Below are 13,171 nucleotides of genomic sequence, written 5' to 3'. Positions count from 1 at the left end.
TAATAAAAGCAGTATGAAACTGATGTAAAAATAAACACATAGACAATGGAACAGATTTCAGAGCCCAAAAATAAATTCTTGCACATACAGTCAACTAATATTTGACAAGGGAGACAATAATACTCAAGGGGGAAAGGATATTCTCTTCAATAAATGCCATTGAGGAAACTGGAAAATCAAATGCAAAAGAATGAAATCTCCATCTTACATCACAGACAAAAATTAACTTGAAATGTATTAAAGACTTAAAGATCCAAACTGTAAAACTCCCAGAAGAAAATATGGGGGGAAAAACTCCTTGACATTGGTCTTGGCAATGATTTTTTTTTTTTTAATCTGACACCAAAAGCAAAGCTTACAAAGGCAAAAATAAATAAGTAGGACTATATCAAACTAAAAAGTTTCTGCGCAAAAAAAATTTCTGCACAGCAGAGAAACAATCAACAAAATTGGCAATCAACAAAGCAACCTGTGGAATGGGAGAAAATATTCACAAATCATATATCTGATAAGGGGCTAATATCCAAAATCTATAAAGAGCTCATACAACACAATAAGAAAAAAAAATTTGATTTAAAAAGGGCAGAGAAATTGAAATAGACACTTTTTAAGAAACCATACAAATGGCCAACAGGTATGTGAAAATGTGCTCAACATCACTAATTTTCAGGAAAATGCAAATCAAAACCATAATGAGATACCGCCTCACACCTGTTAGAATGGCTGTCATCAAAAAAAATGAGAGACAACATGGTCTGGTGAAGGTATTAAGAAAAGGAAACCCTTAGACACTGTTGATGGGAATTTAAGTTGGGACAGCCACTATGGAAAATAGTAGCTTCCTCAAAAACAAACAAACAAACAAAAAACAAACAAACAAACAAACAAAAACTTTAAAAAAAGAACTACCATACGATCCAACTACCTGACTTTTGGATATATACCAAAGGAAATGAAATTAATATCTTGAAGAGATATCTGCAATCCCAAGTTCATTGCAGTATTATTCACAATAGCTAAGATAGGAAACAACCCAAGTGTCTGTCAATGGATGAGTGAATAAAGAAGATGTGGTGTATATATACAATGGAATATTACTCAGTCGTGAATAAGAAGGAAAATAAGAAGGAAATCCTGCCATTTGACACAAAATGGAGGAACCATGAAGGCATAAGTCAGGCAGAGAAAGTCAAATATTGCACAATCTCACTTATATGTACAATCTAAAAAAGCCAGACTCCTAGAAATCAAAACAAGACTGGTTGGTTACCAGGGGCTGGGACACCGTGAAGGAAAATGGGCAGACGGTGGTCAAATGGTACAGACTCTCAGTTGTAAGATGAATAAGTTCTGGGGATCTAATATACAGCATGGTGATTATAGTTAATAATGCTGTATTATATACTCGGCACTTGCTAAGAGAGCAGATCTTAAATGTTCTCACCACAATAAAGAAATAATAATTATGTGATGTGATGAAGGTCTTAGCCAACATTATGCTGATAATCATTTTGTAATATATGAATGCATCAGATCAATAGGTTGTACAGCTTAAACTGATACAATGCTATATGTCAATTACATCTCAATAAACCTGGTGGGGGGGGCGGGGAGATCTACATCAACCGATTTATAAAGAATCTTTGTTGTCTTTGTTAATTGCCTGATGCCAGTAATCTAACTACTACCAGTATATTTCTCTTTCCAGTCATTCAACATTGGAGCCTCAACTACATAATAAACTGTAAACAATGATGTTAGGATTCTCTAAGACACTACGCCCCTCCCCGATCCCCGTTTTTTACAACAGCTATAAAAATTTAAAAATTAAAATCTACCTCTGACAGTCATCCAAATATCCAAATGCTTACTTTGAAAATTAAAGAAGAAAAAAGACTAAATACACTCCCCATTTCCAAAAGTCCTTTGCAATGATGTGATAGCACAACTCTAACTTATTCTCTCAGCACCTGAGGCCTGAAACGGTTATTTCCTCAGAAACAAACACAGAACTGCACCAATTTGCTACAGGGACACTGAGCGTTTACAGATTTTACCTACCATTTCTTTTCTTCTCACTTCAGGTCCTCTTGTCATGCTCCTCTGAGATTTAATCACCTACACAACAAAAACCTGATGTTCGTCTCCTACTTCCTTGGAGCTATAATTTTAGTTTCTTTGTTATCTGCAGCATTTATCTTTTCTAGCCCATCAAATTTAGCCAAAATAATTTCTTTCGCTCTTTAGGAAATTACACTTTTCCTTTTTGATCATGTCCTGACGCAAAGCAGTAGGAAGGATGCATTATTCTACCATGTTCCTGTGACAAATTTTATTTCCTTTTCTCTCAGACCATGAGTTTCTTGTGGAATCTTATTTGTCCTCCATGTATACGGTATTGGCGATGTTTGGACTGGATTAGGGGACCTGTTTACAAAACATTTTCTTCAAATGTGGGATCTCTGTGCTTTCCAGCAGTTTTCTGGGACCTAGGGTTGCAAACTTTTTTTTTTTAAGACTGAAAAGATTTAATAAACAACTCCCAAATTTTATGCTTATTTTCCCAATTTCTACTAGTTTCCTGACATAGTTAACATAAGCAGGAAAATCTTTTCAGTAAATTGAGCGTTGAAGACTCAAGCAAAAACTCAAGTCAAGACTCAAATGTCTTGAGGAACTGTGGCAAGTTACATATATCCCATGTTGCTCTTGGTTTCTCTTCTTTGCTTCAAACCCCCATGCAAGCTTCTTCTTTTTTCGGGCAACCTGTGAATTTTCAGCATCCTTTTTGGCTTTTACAAAGTTGTGGCAGGCAACCGCGTTAGCAATTTTTACACCAAGCTCTCAGCTGGTTGCTGAGTTCCTCAGCTTTCTCAATATTCCACTCTTCCACAGCCTGGTCTATGCTCTTTTCAAGACCCAACTTGTCCATTTTTTTTTTCTTTTTAACCGGGGGGTCAAACCTATCATTGATTCCAAAATACTGAGTAAGCTCCTTCCACTGGATTTCACTTGAGGTCTCTTCACTATGAGACTCTTCTTCATTCTTCAATTCACCTTTCCTGGAGCGTTTTCTTTTCTTCCTTCTGAATCCTGAAGTTGAGGTTTTTCTCTTCAGAATGTTTTTTATGCAATTCTTGAAATTTATGCCACATATTTAAGGGAATTCCAGAGGGGTACTCTTTGTATGCATTTACATTTGCCTCTGCCCCAGGTTTTGGTCTATCAGTTTGGAAATCTGAGATCTCTGTTTTTGTAATGGCCCCATCTTCATTATCTTCCTGTAAGTTAAGTCCAGAGTTCTCTAATGGGGCTTCATCTTCAGAATTCAACTCAACATCACTTTCATTTAGGCCAGGAGGTAGCAGCCCACTCCACATCTTTTCTTCCGTCAGGAGCCTGCCACCCGGCAGCCATCTTAAGATCCCGCCAACACCTAGGGTTGCAAACTTTAAGCACTTGGAAATCTTCCACGGGGCTTGAGATCAGAGCCATGACTTATCAGGAAACCTACAATCTGTCAGGTTCTGTACACGAATGATCTCTATTCATGACCACGATCCTACAGAAGTACTCTTTCTTGCCTTTAACAGGAAGGAAGACAGAGGATCAGGAAAATTAAAGGACTTGCCCAAGGTATCACCTAGTCAAATCTGGTCTGCTTTACTCTAAAGCTGATTTCATGCCACATCACCCTGTCCCGTTACCTACAACTATTCCCTTGGTATTTCCTCCCACTGTATGATATCGGTCCTATCCATCAACTCTGAAACTACAGTGAAATCTGCATTCTAAGACAGTGATTTCAAACTTGAGTACATCAGAATTATTTGGGGTACAGATTAAACATGCAGGCTTTTGAGCTCTCTCTTCCGGAAATTCTGACTTAGTGTTTTAGAGTGGGGTTCATACTAACAACTATGTCATGTGATTATAATACAGATGGTCTGCGAATCTTACTTTGAGAAACACAGACTTAGTTTCTATTTATACCTCCACTGGATAACACCTAAGCTTGCCTCACATTAAAATGTCTCCCTTTCTCTGTTAAGCCACAGAGTTTTGGATTTTGCTTAATTTTGCTTTTTGTTTGATGGATGGCATATTTTATTTATTGAAACCTTAATGACATGTCACAGTGTGGATCAAAATTAAGGTATTCACCCTAATTTTTATGTAAGTCCATTACATAGATCTTGAGTACTCAATATCTTTTTCTTTTCACTAATTCTTTTATTCTGTTTTTTTTTTTTTCCAACTCTCTTATCAATATCTTTCTCCTTTCCATGTTTGGGTTCACTCATGTAAATAGGGAACCTACTATTGCTGTCATTCAGTTAGTAGGGCAATCAATGACATTAATTAAGTACCCTTGAACTCTACTATACTAGACTCTGTGAGAAGTTGTGAGAAAGGAAAGGTTAGTAGATCCCCTCCCACAGAAATACCAATTCAATCTGATGGGAGTAATTTTTTTTAAAAGCTCACATGTGTTTATATTACATAAAGAAAATGCTGTCTCTATATCCTGTCTACAGGTTTATGCCAACTTGCAGTTAAAAACCATTGTCAAGAATGTGAGCAGTATTTGTATTTAGCCTTTCACTTTTATGCTAACTCTTATTTAGATATAACCTACCAATTATTTGGGGACTCTCTTTCCCTTAAAAATTTAAGTAAATTTGGATTGAACAATCAATATTATGGCCTGTTAAGTTCAGAAACCTCCTTTCTGTGATTTCTGCAAATTCTTAACCTTATTTCCTTGGGCTCTATCTCAGAAGTGAAGCTCAGTCCCATTCCACAAAATATCTGATCCCAAAATTTTCAGAATATGACAAGCTTCCTGAGGATTGTAGGCAAAATGGGGGGAGGGAGATTTTAGACCATGTACCTCACAGCTTTCTGCCGTATTAGTGGCTCTTCCTTTCCTTTTGCTCCAGGATACATTCCAAAGACTACACACCCCTCCACCTCACCCTCCTCACTGCCCATAGCTGCCTAGGAAAAATACTACTACTTATTCTCAGGGAGCTACTTATTATCAAAGTAAGCACAACCTCCCTGAAATTCTATGAATAGAATTTTTCCGTCTTGGTTGTATCAGTAAAGCCATTAGCTATACCCAAAAAATGGAAGAATGCTATAAAACCTAAAGTTTTAAGTACAAAACCAAAAATCATTATTTAATAAATATTATTTATACTTCCACAATCCAAATGAAAACAAGAAGCAATAGTGACTACATTATCAATTACGGTCTGTGCTCCCTTGACCAATCTATTTCTACAGTAATATAAGCATGTGTGGTCTCTCAGAAGCTAAAATTGATGACGTTTGTGCTCTAAAATTATGCAATTACTCAAAGGAGAGCACCTTAACACACTCATAGCAGATTTACATTTGATTTATACACTTGCTCTATATGTTCATTTTTATTATGTATACAGAAAAGCTAGCCAAAAAAAAAAAAAAAAAAAAGAGAGAGAGAGAGAGAAAAAAGAGCTGGGGAAGGAGGTTACTTAGAGGTGAGTGCACTCTTGAAAACAGTTGAAACCAGGAGCCTGACAAAAAGGTAGTCTAAAACAGAAAGTTTCAAATCAGAGCAAGGTCTGGCCGGTAAGCGCCAGCAAGCCCACCCACCTCCCCACACTGCACTACGTCCTACAGACTCAGAGCCCAACTTTTTTTTTGATAGCCGATGGGGGCTCCATAAATGGAATAAGTAATTCAATGAGATAAGTGTATCAATTGATTTTATAATGTTAATTCTGAACCAGTGACATGTCAAATTTATATTTAACACTTTCATTTGAAGAAAGCAATTTAATGTATAATACATTCCAGAAAGATAAAGCAGTATTTTTACACAGGTCAGGGCTCAGCTGTTCAGAAAAGTTACCTATAATAGCTCCACTTCAAATAAATTGTGAACACTGCTGGTAATGTGTACTTTTAACAGGAATAGATACAGTTCAGGACTATCATTGATGAATCAGTTAATACATATAAAGAGAAAACAGGAATCCCATCCCCATTGCTATGCCCTCCTCATTATTATTACTTATAGATTTGAATGTGGCATTTTTCCTCATGGGGAACCATGACATATCAAAAAAAATTGTTCATCTTATAAATTAGAACCCTTTTTCTCTATCAGCTCTTTGTTTGCAAGGTCAATCTTCTCTTCTTTAAATTTTTGGATGGTCTCGGGGGATGCTGACACAGCATGGCAGTTGCCTGCCAAATTAGGGAACCACTCATATAAAGCACGTGTGTATTTTCTGACACGCTGACAAGTGGCAGCTCTATCGTTGACCTGTGGATTGGCAAATGCCAGTAAGAAGAGCCAGCCAGTGACAGGAACTTGACGGAGACTAGTCTAGGAGGATGTTGGGAGGGAGAGGAGATTAATATGGATGAAAGAAGAGACCCTTCCAGTCAATTCGGTGTGGTGTGTGCAAAATGGGATAGAGACCAAAGGCAAAGAGTTTCCTGGTAGCGCAAACAGGTTTAACAGGATGAGAGAGTACACAAGATGAGAATTATACAGTAAGTCTAGAGGCCTGTCACCTAGAGTTTTAATTTAAATTCAAATTACCACCATCAGCTATTATAAACAAGAGATAATAATTGAATGGAGTCTCATGTTAAAGAGACTCTCTCTCAAACCCTTAAATGATACAGAACTTTCCTCTCCAGTGTTTCGAAAAGTGGCTACTCGGACTTCCTTAACATGTCCTAGGATAATGAATGTCCTTCCTTGCTAAGAAGGACATTTCTATGTTAGGAAGCTCTTAATTATTATAATATTTTCTCTCTTGGTAATATCCACTTACCAGTGATTGTAGTGACATATGGAGGCACACAGAAGAATACCATACATCCCACCTGTTGGTCCTCGAGTCCTTAAAAGATAAAAAGCTTAATAAGCCCTTAATGGAGGACACTAAATATTTTTACCCTTTCATCATCATGGCTGTGCTAAAACTTAAAAGTATTGGAAAGTACACTTCATTTCTTACTTTCCTCACTTAATATTTATCCCCCAACCCAGTAAAATCTGATGGTTGATCATTTTTTACACCAATCTATCATCCTCATGCCTACCTTTCAAACTATACTACAAAAGACATTGAGATATGCTAATTCTCAAACCAATGAACAAGACTAAATCCTTCCCATTTCCATTTTTCACATTCGTCACCCTTTCTGTTGATTCTGTCTCCTTCCCTTGCTTCCTTGTTTCTCCTCTCCCTCTCTAGCCACTTTAGGCTGCTGTGTTCTCTCTTTCTCTTCTTCCACACCCTTAACTATTCATATTTCTCAGTCTTCTATGCTTCAGTCTCTCCCCTTTTCACTCTGACGTCTTCTGTGGCAGTCTCATTTGTTCTCATGATTTTAATACTATTCTCATGGTTAAAAACTGCAATTCTGTACTCCTCACGCAGGCCTCTTTCCTAACCTCTGTAAATCTGCCTATTGTGTATCTCCACCTTGGTCTTCCAGAGGACCTTCCAAATTAACAGGTCTAAAATGGATCTCTTAACTCTGTCCACACCTGATTCTCACCTAGTACTCAGAGTCATCATTGGCGATGTCACCAGCCACCAGCCTCACAGACCAGAAATCTGGGGATCACCTTTCCGTCTTCTCTCCCCTCTCTACCTCCATGTTGGCTCAATCACAAGTCTAGCTGATTCTGCACCATGAATCTTGACTCTATGTTTTTTTCTGCATTCACAGTCTCCCACAACCTAGTTTAGGACATCTTTATCTCTTGTCTAAACCCTTAACTGACCTCCTCATTCTAGGTTTCAATCTTTCCACATAATCTCTCGTATTACCTCCAGAATGGTTGTTCTAAGGACAACTCAGGGGCACCTGGCTGGCTCAGTGGGTTAAGTGGCTGACTCTTGGTTTTGGCTCAATCATCTTGGGTCATGGGATTGAGACCTGCATCGGGCTCTGCACTCAGCGAGGAGTCTGCTTGTCCCTCTCCCTCTGTTCCTCCCCCTCCTTGCTCTCTTTCTCAAATAAATAAATAAAATCTTAAAAAAAAAAAAAAAAGAAAGAAAGAAAGACAACTTAGATCACATCATTCTAACTGCTTAAAGCTCTTCACTTCTTTCTACAGCCTGTAAAATAAAGCCCAAACACTTAGCATGGATAAAAGACCTTTCCAATCTGGCCCCTGCTTATGTTTTCTTTTTTCTCTCCTGTCAGTCTTCCCCATACTTTGTAGGTCTAAGTGGTGCTAATAGTTCCATCTGCTTCTAAGGCTCTATCCCCACTCACCTGCTCCGTCTCTTCCTCCCTGGCAAACAACTGATCAATTGCAGTCATCTCAAATTCTCACCAAATATATTCTCTGACCAATCCACACTCTTTTGTATTAACTCTTTTCTCCTGCATACTTCTATTATGGCCTTAGTCACATCATATTATAATGTATACATTCAACTATGTATCTATCCTATGGGACCTCGAGCTCCTTGAAAAAAAAAAAGATTGTTTGTTTTCAATGCTCTATTTCTGTCCCCTTCCCTCTTGTGCATAGTAATTCACAGGCACATAGTAGTTCAATAAATATTTATTAAACAAACAAATGTGGTTACTAAAATCCAGAAATTATCATAAAACTTGGCAGTCTAGTAAGGAGAACATATAAATAAACCATTAAGATATAACACATTCTGCATATTCTATCCCAGGTCTACATGGGTATTACAGCAACACAGGCTTCACAGACTACTCATGCCCCATCTAATTGTGGGTCCCAATGCACATCACCTCCAGGCTTAACATACTCATCTCTCCATGAATGAAAGCTATTAGAATCTGGGGAAAATACTGGTAACTCCAACTTCCCCAACCTAAGATAGAGAAACAAAGAGGAAAAAAGAAAGTGAAAGGAAACAGGAGAAGGCTAGTGAAAAGGACAAAGAGGTAGGGGTAGGGGAAGAAGAGGTTAGTTGTCAAAGCAGTGGAAAGCCTCACACATACATACACTAAAGAAATATTTCTGAATAAATGAGTGGTGATGGATAGGAAAGAAATAGAGAAGTGAAGGGCAAGTTCTAAACCTCATCCTCCAGGCTATGGGCCATGATCAGAGGGAAGTGACCCATTTTTGAGGAGTGTAGGAAAACCTCCAGAAGAAGTCACAGTAAGTATCTGATTGTTGATTGATTCCACTATATATTCATAATCACTACCTCAACTGAGCCCACAGCCTTGCCCAGAAGTCTAAGTTCCACTGGCTCTTTCACTCCTCCCACATCCCCAGTGACATTTTCAAATCTTCTCTACCGTCCTCAAACTCTTGTCTCCCTACCTCCTCCATCATGGCCAGAAGATGACCTTACCTCTCCTTCCCAGAGAAAACAAGCGTGTCAGTGGGCATCCTCTCATCTTCCAAATGTTAAATATACACACCCATCTGGGACTGTATCCATTCTACCCTCTCATTAAGGTGGAAGGATTATTTCTCTTCCTGCAGAAGGTCTATTCTTCCACCTTGTGTGGGAACCCATTTCACATGATCCAGATCTCTTTTGTGTTTAACTTCTTCTTCACAATCAAATCATTCAGATTTGGTTAAGATGCCTTAAGCCTTTCCTCCACCACACATAAGCCTCGGGTTTCAAGCTTCTTTTCTTCTTTCCTCCTGTCTTTCCCAGTCAAGCTTCTTTATTTTTTCCTTTTTTTTCTTTTTATTAACATATAATGTATTATTTGTTTTAGGGGTACAGGTCTGTGAATCATCAGTCTTACACAATTCACAGCACTCATTATAGCACATACCCTCCCCAATGTCCATCGCCCAAACACCCCATCCCTCCCACCCCTCTCCCTTCCAGCAACCCTCAGTTTGCTTCCTGAGATCGAGTCTCTTGTGGTTTGTCTCCCTCCCCCATCCCATCTTGTTTCATTTTTCCCTCCCTTCCCCCCATGACCCCCCACCCTGCCTCTCAAATTCCTTATATCAGTGAGATCATATGATAATTGTCTTTCTCTGATTGACTTATTTCACTTAGCATAATACCCTCTAGTTCCATCCATGTCATTGCAAATGGCAAGATTTCAGGTTTTTTGATGGCTGCATGGTATTCCATTGTATATTTATACCATATCTTCTTTATCCATTCATCTGTTGATGGACATCAAGGCTCTTTCCATAGTTTGGCTATTGTGGACATTGCTGCTAGAAACATTCAGGTGCACGTGTCCCTTTGGATCACTACATTTGTATCGTTAGGGTAAATACCCAATAGTGCAATTGGTGGGTCATAAGGTAGCTCTATTTTCAGCTTTTTGAGGAACCTCCATGCTGTTTTCCAGTCAAGCTTCTATAAAACATTGCTGTTGTTACCAACATTTTCTGTTCCCGTGTCCTCAATTTGCCTTCTCCATCCACTCCAGTTGGGTGTGCGCCCTCCTTAGTCCACCAAGATAGCACTTGCTAAGGTTATTAATGAATTTCACACCCACAAACTTGAGAGAGACTCTTCAGTCTCCACATCACTGAACTTCACATCAATGTTTGACACTGTTAACTTCTTCCTTTTGAAATGCTCTTGCTGTTTAGTCCCCAAGGTACAAAATCCCCAGAGTTTTCCCCTATCATTCTGGCTGTTCTCTCTCCACGTCCTTCACAAACTTGTTCTTTGCCATCTGGCCATTGAGTGTAAAGTATTCTTAAAGTATGACAGGAAGTCCTATTTTCTTCTCACACCATCATCTTTTCTTTGGTAATCACACCTGTAGCTGCATAACCACTGGATAAGCAAATGTGATGCATCCATACCGTGGGACGTTATTCAGACATAAAAAGAAATGAAGGACTAATACCTGCTATCACACAGGTTTCATCTGAGGACAGTGTGCTAAGTGAAAGACGCCAGATGCAAAGACCACGTACCGTACGTCTCCATTCCTGTGAAACATCCAGCACAGGGACACCCATTGGAGCAGAGATTAAATCTGTAGTTTCTTGGTGCCTAGGGTTGAGGAAGGGCTGGGGTGACAGTTAAAGCATGCAAATTTTCCTTTTGGAAGGATGAAAATGTTTTAAAAATAGACTCTAGTGGTGGTTGAGCATATTTGTGATACATTAAAAATCATGGAATTATTTATACACTTCAAATGGATGGATTGCATAGTATGTATATGCTGTTTCAATAAAGCTCTTGTTTAAAAAGTTAGCAACAATGAGGCACCTGGCTGGCTCAGTGACTCTTGATCTCAGGGTTGTGAGTTGGAGCCCCGCCTTGCATGTAGAGATTCCTTAAAAATAAAATCTAAAAAAAAAGAAAAAAAAAAGTTAAGAACAACAAAGCAACTGTATGCATATTACCCCAAATTTTATGTCTAACTTAGAACTCTTCTTTGAATTCCAGGCTCATCTAGTCAATCGCCATATATATTCTTCAAATGCATCTCCAGATCAGCATGTAAAATAAGAAACCCTGTCCTCCAATCATATTAAAAAATGGGCAGAAGATATGAACAGACACTTCTCCAATGAAGACATACAAATGGCTACCAGACATATGAAAAAATGTTCATCATCACTAGCCATCAGGGAGATTCAAATCAAAACCACATTGAGATACCACCTTACACCAGTAAGAATGGCCAAAATTAGCAAGACAGGAAACAACGTGTGTTGGAGAGGATGTGGAGAAAGGGGAACCCTCTTACACTGTTGGTGGGAATGCAAACTGGTGCAGCCACTTTGGAGAACAGTGTGGAGATTCCTCAGGAAATTAAAAATAGAGCTTCCCTATGACCCTGCAATTGCACTACTGGGTATTTACCCCAAAGATACAGATGTAGTGAAAAGAAGGGCCATCTGTACCCCAATGTTTATAGCAGCAATGGCCACGGTCGCCAAACTGTGGAAAGAACCAAGATGCCCTTCAACGGACGAATGGTTAAGGAAGATGTGGTCCATATACACTATGGAGTATTATGCCTCCATCAGAAAGGACGAATACCCAACTTTTGTAGCAACATGGACGGGACTGGAAGAGATTATGCTGAGTGAAATAAGTCAAACAGAGAGAGTCAAGTATCATATGGTTTCACTTATTTGTGGCGCATAACAAATAATATAGAGGACAAGAGTAGATGGAGAGGAGAAGGGAGTTGAGGGAAATTGGAAGGGGAGGTGAACCATGAGAGACTATGGACTCTGAAAAACAACTTGAGGGTTTTGAAGGGGCGGGGGGTGGGAGGTTGGGGGAACCAGGTGGTGGGTATTAAGGAGGGCACAGATTGCATGGAGCACTGGGTGTGGTGAAAAAACAATGAATACTGTTACGCTGAAAATAAATAAAAAATTTAAAAAAAAAAAAGAAAGAAAAAGAAACCCTGTCCTCCCTCCCAAATTTTATCTACTTCCAGTATCTCCATCTCAGTGAACCATGCCACCTTCTTTCATCCTCTCATGTAAGCTTCTGACCTACCAGTCGTCTCTAAAATCTCCCTTCCTCACTTTCCTATCAAACCCAGTGAACTCTCACAAGTATTCACTTCCCTTCATCTCAACTGTCACCACTCGGGTGCAAGCTCCCATTATGTGAAAAGTGGATGACTGCAGGGCTTTCTCATTATTTGTCCATCCCCACTTGTCCTATCCTCCTAGCTTCAATCCTTTCTCTAATTCTATTCAGAACTATTGCTGGAAAATAGAAAGACGGGTGCGTGGCATCCATTTTCTCTACGCCAGGTTAAAAACCTTCAAAGGATTTAAAGTCCAAAATCCTTAATCTGGCCTCTGAGGACCTGCCAAGACCAGCCCCTTCCCCATCTCCAGCTTCATCTGACACCATGCTCCTACTTACTGTGACCCAGCCATACTTGTTTCCATTCATTTCCTTGAATACTCCCATTTCTCCTTTGCTTGTGCTCTTCCACTGTCTGAAATACTCTCTCCTACTCCTCATTCAACCTTTAGTAGAATTTAATTAACTTGCTAAAGACTAGTGGCATTGTGTCTGCTTTGGGCAGGGATGTGGGCAAAGAGGTTGAGGCAAGTTGTTGAGTTCCACTTGGCAGTGGATGCAGGATGGGGACAAAGCGCTTCCCCCGAATTCAAACACATCCAAGAACTCCAGTAAGAGTTCGAATAATACAATTTCTTGCCTAGCTCTTTTGGAGACTT

General features: G+C 39.2%; 1 pseudogene across 1 annotated transcript; it reads right to left on the bottom strand.

Annotated features, from left to right (window-relative positions):
- Positions 1-2,687: 2,687 nt before the first annotated feature.
- Positions 2,688-3,380, bottom strand: LOC308338621 (protein FAM204A-like; annotated as a pseudogene). Its single transcript has one exon. The product of its transcript is annotated as a protein FAM204A-like (transcript).
- Between the last annotated feature and the right edge of the window lie 9,791 nt (positions 3,381-13,171).

The sequence above is a fragment of the Martes martes genome (genome assembly GCF_963455335.1).
Source record: "Martes martes genome assembly, chromosome: 2".
NCBI classification, from domain to species: domain Eukaryota; kingdom Metazoa; phylum Chordata; class Mammalia; order Carnivora; family Mustelidae; genus Martes; species Martes martes.
This window is presented reverse-complemented; position numbering and strand designations above follow the sequence as displayed.